This window comes from Oratosquilla oratoria, chromosome 20 (genome assembly GCF_046742065.1).
Source record: "Oratosquilla oratoria isolate Oo_2021 chromosome 20, ASM4674206v1, whole genome shotgun sequence".
In the NCBI taxonomy this organism is placed as follows: Eukaryota; Metazoa; Arthropoda; class Malacostraca; order Stomatopoda; family Squillidae; genus Oratosquilla; species Oratosquilla oratoria.
Window position 1 is genome coordinate 23644229 of NC_134796.1, and position 8474 is coordinate 23652702.

The following is an 8474-nucleotide window of genomic DNA, read 5'->3' on the forward strand; positions in this document are numbered from 1 at the left end:
TATATCAAAACTAGAAACCTTACATTGTATATAGGACAAATATATCAACTATTGACTTATTCAATGCAGTATAAGTTAATATAAACTTTTATAGTGAAATAAGAAATGATCTTTAAGGCACTGTTATGCTTTGAAATGCCAATTTTAGCCGGACTTAACATATATTATTGTATGAGGTTAGTGGATACTTTAAAGGAACTCAAGTTGCTGTTGTTTTATATTTTACAAAATGGATTATAGTTAAATCTTTGTGATTTTAAACAAATAAACAAACATGCACAGTATTGCACACAAATAAACAGACATAGAAGCAAAAGCTTACCAGACTGCAGCGATTAATCAGCGAGCCGGGCCTTCTTTACAGAGGTCTGGAGAAGGACTGCATTCTTCTGTTGGTCTTTCTCTAGGTTTTGGAGTCCATTCAGAAGAACATTTGCCAGACGACGGAACATCTTGGGACAATCAATGTCAATCTCACTGAAGCTGGCCAGTGTCGACAAGATCTCCATCAGTCTTTTCTGGCAGCAGGAACCGTGACGGGCTTCCTTGATGAAACACAGTCCACATCTGACAAGATCAAAAGTGCACACATGTGGAGATGTTAGGGAACCTCTGGACACTCTCGATAAAGTCCTTAACGTCACTGGTCACAAGAGGTTCCTCGGCGCTGAAGACCACATCGTCCGCGCACTTCGTCTCAAGCCACCCCGCCACATAGGCCGCACTGCACTCCTCATTCACAGTCAGTGTCACATCTGTGGTGCACCTTTCAATAGAGGCTGCATCCTCTGCATCCTCTAGGTCAATTGCAGTCCCCAAGCAGTTATGTTCCTTCGACACAGGGTGGACATCGATGGACTGGATGTTTACGGCAGCATATCTCGTGAGCCGCTGCTTGCATGCGGAGAACACATCCCCAGTGGTCATGAAAGAGTTTGCACCAGTTGATTGACGGTAGATTGAGAACTCCCCCTCAAGCCGGTCACTCTGGATCTCACGCAGCAGGAAATAATGGAAGTCAGCGTTTCTGAACAAGTAGCGGCAAACGGCAGTCAGTCCCAGCATAGCCTGCACTAGTTCATTCTTGGTGTCATGGGTGAAACACTTGATTCGATTTGCTCCATGTCCTGAAGAAGCCTCTTGGAAAATCAACAGGAAAGTCTGCAGGCTGGTTGACTGGGGATCCTGAACAGCTCGATATGGATCGTTCATGCGCTGGTCTTGCCCCTTCCCAGATACATTCACTAAATTCCACTAGTTGAGGATGATTTGGATGAACTTAGTGTGATGACATCCTCTGAGCTTCAATGAAGCCACAACCTTTTCATTGAAGACCTTCAAGACATGCTGCACATTTTGTAGTTGAAGTCGTGAGGGGTTGACAGCAAATTTAGTGAGGAGAGTAGTCCTCAGAATACTGCCTTTCTTGACTCGTACAATTCCTTGACGTCAGCAAATGATGCTGTTGTTTTATTGTCAAGACTGATCTTCTGGCACTTCTCACTGATCCAGTTGTTGCGGATGCACTTCAGAAGATGCACTGTGTCAAAAAGGAGAAACCGGACACGATCTTTGCCAGGAGGATGTTTGGCTGTGTCACGGCAATCACCTGGAAAATCAAACAGCTTACAGTACTGCTGGTTTATCTTGTGGTTGTCTGTGATAGACCCGATGACACGCCCACCTGCCCTCTCAAGAGCAGCTGCCGCCTCCTTCACACACTCAAGCTGGTATGCTGCTGTGAGCTTGTGGACGGCTGTCACAGAAATCATAATACTAGGTCCTCTGTGCAGCGACTTCATCATAATACATAGCATAGAAGTGGCCTTGCAGTCTGGCTTGTTCACTGCCAGGCCACTCAGAACACCACCAGAAAAATGCAACAGTTGGCCGAATCTATACTTCATCTATCAAGAGAAATACATTCCTCTACTGCAGTGTCTTCACTTTGGCAAATGTTTCCCTTATCACCTGATCCTCGTCAATAGATGAAGTGATGTATTGCAGCTTGCGTTTGCTTGGCAGCACCAAAAAGTCTCTGAGCTGTTCATAACTACACTTAGGGTATGATTCAAGAGCAAAACAATAATCATTCATGGAAAACTCACAAATGAAAAATCTGTCAGAAACAACAACAAAGTGGTGGTAGCACATCAAGCCACTTGTCTTTCATAACGGTCTTTTGGCAGTCGAAACACTCGGCACCTGTTATCCTTGTTATAATTACCGTTACAGTTCACAACACCACACTTATTCGGCATTTTGAATACACAAAATCAGCAAGAAAGAACCTATGAAGAACCAAACAAACAAAATCAGCAAGAACCTATGTAAACAAACACTATCCACTTCTAAATGCAGCCACGCTCGAAAGACGCAGCGGCACAACCTTACACCTCCACTGCTCGTAGCACACTGGACTGGCCTCCGCCAGCGGCGCTAGGAATCTGGGTGTGCACGTTCTGTGTAATAGTAGTCCTTGATATATATATATATATATATATATATATATATATATATATAAATATATATATATATATATATATATATATATATATATATATATATATATAGTCTCAATTTTCATTTAGATGTACCTGAAAATGCTCTAAGAAGGGCGAAACGTAGTAATATACAATATGAACTTCGGTAATCTTTTATTCCGACTTAATGAAGAACAAAGATCCATTATTAGAAAGGTTGAATCGTTTAACAAGAAGCTTATTCTGGCAAAAGCAGCGGTCAAATCTAATTCTATATGTATTAAGGAAGATCTGCTACCTACCTTTACGAACATATATTTATATATATATCTATATATATATATATATATATATATATATATATATATATATATATATATATTTCACCCCCATCACTTTCAGTTCCCGTGTCTCTCTGTAATTATTGGTTTAATTTTGTTTACTGTGCACTGCGTGGTTGCGGTTGCTTTCTCAGAAGCTAAAGTACACTGCTTAGATGATTTGAGATCGTTACTGATATTACGCCGAGATCCTTTTTACTATCCACTTTTGCTAACGAACTTCCAAATAACTTGAAATCGTACTTATTGTTATTTTTACTTATGTGCATAACCTCGTATTTACTTGTGTTAAATTTCATTAGCCACTTTTCAGACCATTGCTGTAATTTATCTAAATCTTCTTCATATTTGTTTCACACACAATTATTCAACTTTTTGTCTAGGACACACATTGCATAAATTTTGTCAATGCTTCCCAAAAGAAAATAGTTCAATACTTATTGGAATTGTCCTTATGTATCGACAAGGTTCCGAGTCTTCATGACTGATCAAGGCTCCAGGTAGTACAAGGTTCCAGTAGTTTAGGTCTCCCATCACAATCAAGCATCATACGTTTCAACAGTATGAGTACTATCTGTAAAATTTATCAAGACTAATATTCAATTCCCGTGTGATATTATCAATATATTTCCTATACTCTTCTTGGTTTAGTGTTTCTTTAAAACTAATATATTGAGTGTCACGTGTATCCTCATCATCAAATTGTATCCTAACCTTATCTATATCATCTAAGTGATGAATATATACTTCCCTAGTTTCTAAATGTAAAATCTTGTATTTATTTCCACCTGCAAAATCAATTACCCTTAATGGACCTGAGTACCTCGTTTAAAGTTAATTATAGGGTGAATGTAGTTTGACCATGACTAAATCTTCTATTTTTAATTCTATTTTATGTGCTATTTTGTGTTGTTGCCTTTTCATCTCTTGTGAATACTCTTGCATGTGTTCTCTCTTTGGTGAATAATTTGAAAAGTATTTATCCTATTTGAGATATAATCATCTATACTATACACAGGTTTCTGCTCTGCAATCAAGATTTCATATGAAAGATTTTTGTTCTCCCCGAAAATAATAAAATGGGGTTTTCACCTGTTGGTATGTTAATTTGATTGTTCAGAGTACATTTAACATAAGGAATTCAAGTATCCCAAGTTATACTATGAGGACTTATCATACTTCTAAGACATGTAATAATTTTATTTTTAACCTCTCTACAACTCCATTACTCTGAGGATGATTCACTAAAATATTGATCTTCTTGATTTTACATAATGTACATAATTCTTCCAAGATTTTGCTATTAAATTCAGTTCCATTATCTAAAGCTAAGATCTTAGGTGTAGTGAAATTACAGATTATCTGATCATAGATTACTGATGCAATTGTTTCAGCTTTCTTATTTGGAATGGGTTGTAAAATACAAAATCTTGAAAAATAATCTATGGCCACATATACATATTCATATCCATTTTCAGACATAGGTAACTCCAATGTATCTATGTGAACTCTTTCCCAAGGTTTCTGCGGAATAGGATACAATAACATAGGAACATTTTTTGGTGTATTTCCTTTCATCTTAGCACATTTAATTTTTTTCTATATAATCATATCTTTCTTCATACCTGGCCAAAATTATCTAAGTTGTGCTTGCCTATAAGTTTGATCTTTTCCTGGATGTGAACTACAATCACTATCATTAAGTAACTTCAAAACTTCTTTTACAAGAGTTTGTGGTGTTACCAACTGATTCACTGGGCCTCTAGAAATATCTTTCCAACTTACAAATGTTTTTCTATACAAAAGTCCATTAGTAAAATGAAATTCTTCTATCTTATACCCTTTTGGTAGTTTTGGAGGATTTCCTCTTGGGTTCATCAAATACTTGGCTAATGAATCGCATGTCTTATCATCCCTCTGTTCTCTTAATAGGATTTCCTCATCTAAGGTTACTAGCTCATCTATTGGTTGGATAATGTTTCTAGAAAGTGCATCTGCTGCAACATTCTTTCTACCCGGAATATATTCAAACCTAACTTCATAGCATTGAAGTATAGCAATCCATCTTGCTAGTCTGTCCCTAAAGTTCTTATTCTTAAATAAGTTCTGAATAGCTGTATGATCAGTCCACACTCTGATTGGATATCCCAATATCATATCTCTAAAACTTTCTAATGAATATATCACTGCTAAAGTTTCTCTTTCTGTTATAGAGTAGTTTCTCTCTGCACTATTACAAAGTCTAGATGTGTAAGCTTTTGGTTTCAAAGTTCCATTTTTCTCTTGCATTAATATGCCTCCTAATCCTATGTCAGACGCATCAGTACAAAAAATGAACTCTTTATCATAGTCTGGAAATATTAAAACTGGAGAACTTGTAAGTTTATCTTTCAACTTGTCAAAAGCTTCCTATTGTGCAGGTCCCCACATGAAATTTGAGTCTTTCCTCAACAAAGAATTTAATGGATTAGCTATTTCCGCATATCCTTGGATAAATTTCCTATAACATCCTGTCAATCCCAAGAAACTTCTAACTTTTTCTATATTGTTTGGAACTGAAAAATTCTTTACAGCTTCAACCTTTGAATTTACTGTACTATTTTATGTTCCAAATAAATAACACTGTCCTGCAAAAACTTAAATTTTTCAAGTTTCACTTTCAATCCTGCTTCAACTAGTCTTGAGAATATAAAATCTAATTTCTTAAAGTGCTCAACAGCTGTTTGGGAAACTATTGAAATATCATCTAGAAATACACTAGCAGTGTTTCGTAACAACCCAACTAGAACTGTATTCATTAATCTCATGTAAGTTAATGGACTATTACATAACCCAAATGACATTCGTTTGAACGCATATTGTTTCGTTGTAGTAGAAAATGCTGTAAATTCTCGTGAGTCTTCATGCAACTCTATTAGCCAAAAAGCAGATTTGATATCTATAATGCTAAAATACCCATTTTCAGTTCCCAAACTTCTAAGAATGTCCCCTATCACCGGTAATGGTAATCGGTCACGTATGGTATGCTTATTCAATTCCCTATAATTAATAACTAGACGCATGGTACCATCTGATTTTGGCACCAGAATCAGAGGGAAGTTCCACTCACTTTTGCTATGTACAATAATATCCTGCGATAACATTCCAGTGATCAATTTATCTACAATGGCTAGTTTAGAATGTGGTACTCTAGAGGCAGGTATAAAGATGGGTTGAGTCCCTGGTTTTAATTTGATCTGATGCTTTAAAACATTTGTTTTGGCTAAGTTGTCCCCCGGCAAAGCAATTGCTTTATCATTTATCAAGAGCAAAGCAACTAAGCTTTCAACCAAATCAGAGCAACTAGTAGGTTCTAACTAATTCTTGTATTTCTTCCCCAACTCTGTTTCTTCCTGAATTGAACAGACTGGTGAAATTGGTAATTCCACCTCTTCAGTACTCTTATGGGTTTTGTACAGACGTAAAAACATCCTATTTGTGTACCTTTTCTTAGGATTATGCCTTTATTCAAAGTAGTAATTACTAATATTTCTACCATGTTCTTATTTGACTTATAAATTCCTGAGTCCAATTTCAAACTTTTTAATCTACTTGATTCTGGGATGGTTAAAATTTCAGAGTCTACAGTCACTCCTAACAACTGCACTACTACCCTGTTAATTGCTTTGGAGTATAATAATGTCGACTTTATTACGTCACCATCCACAATTACCAAGGCTTCATTTGTAGTTGATGAATTAGTAATTTCTGGAATTTCTTGGACATCTGAGTTGAGTTCATTATATGGGACTTTACTTTCTGGTGCTCTGGACCGCTCTGCCTCGTTATCTAATATATAATTGTTACTTTTCCTATCTATTTCTAGAGATTCTTTGATTCCTGTCACTGGCTTTAATTCTGGTTGGTTTAAAAATGGGATTAACTGTGATTTCACTTAGATCCCTAACTCAGCAGGACATATGACCATATTCTCTTTTCTCATGGTTGCAAATCCTATCAGTAAATCTCCTTGAAAAACAGATTCTTCTACAACTATCACTGGAATGTGCAAATGCTCATTTTTATACAAGATTACTTCTAATTCAACCTTATCTAATGTTTTAACTGATTTCCAGTTACTCCTTGCAATGAGTAATTGATTGGTTCCAAGGTTTTCACTCCTGATTTCAATTGGTTTAAAAAATCTAGTAGTTGTAACAGTAACTACAGATCCTGTATCAATAAATATTTGAATAGGTTTATTGAACACTCTATCAACAATGAGAGGTCTTATAGAAGTGTTTCCAGTTGTTATAGTCAGTTTATAACTATCTATGATGTTGGAATTTTCTTTCACCCTTCTATCACTCTTATCCCTAACACAATACTATGTGTATTTCTATGGGTAGCTCTGTAGTGTTCTTTTATTTTGTGTCTGGGTTTTTTCCTCTTGTTTCGGGGTGCATACGAAAAATTCTACATTCATGTGTTCTATGTCCAATCTTTTTGTGATACATGCAGAAAGGTGTATTTCTACAATGATATTCATCATGACTCTCATATTTGCAATTTCTACAAATAGTTCCATAATAACAGTCTTCTGTTTATGCCCCCCGTTAATTCGTCCGAGCTGTTTGCTAACAAGGCGAAGGTGATTAATTCAATTGCCTGAGAAATTTTCATTTTATCACAAGATCTTTCTATCCAATCTGAATTTCTCAATATAAAATTCATGTCCTTTGACCATATGTCTAGTTTTGCTAAATATTCTGTGTCTGGTTCACTTGTTTTTACTTTCTTTATCATTCTAACCAAAGACCTGATGGGATCCTGATCACAGTTTGACATAAAAAGTTTAATGAATGTCTTCTTATAAGATTCATATTGGTTGATATCTTCCATTTGCTGGAAATTTATTATAAGCCTAGCTCTACCCTCCTCAGGATATACATTCTCTTTTAAAATTTCTATTTTCCTTTTTTCATCTGTAATGTTTTTACTAATGATTATTGTGTCAATCAAACTGAGAAAACTATTAACTCCTAAGGTGTTTTCATCACCTATGAATTTGGGAATATTGAAATTCGAGGTATGAACCTCGTGCCGAATAGCATTACTCGCATTCATACCTTCAGTGTTTTTAAAGTCGATTTGAATCGACTGCCTCCACGTACGTCAACCTCGTCTTCTTTGTCAGTCCTTCTTCACTGCTTTGTCGTCCCGCGTTCACTCGTAGTATTTGCTCGTAGTGATTGTAGGCCCCTTGGAGTCATCATACGCGTGGTTGTAGTTGCAGTTGTGGTTGTGGTTGTGCTCTGCGTGGTTGTGGTTGTGCACTGCGTGGTTGTGGTTGCGCGGACTGTAGATTGGTGTACCCGTACACTTGTAGCCGTAGTCTTGTAATTTCATGCACTCACCAGTTTTGTAGTCTCTTCGGAACGTTCAATTAATTCGTTACGTCCCTAGCAGCCATCACTTTCTTATCCCACCGCTACCACCACTTTCACTCCCATCACTTTCAGTTCCCGTGTCTCTCCGTAATTACTGATTTAATTCTGTTTACTGTTCCCTTATATTGTTTTGTATTTCTTCTTTCACTTTCAATTTCCTTCACGTAAGTATGTCTATCACCATATCTTCTGTAGGAAGTTAGTAATATTTCTTGATGGGG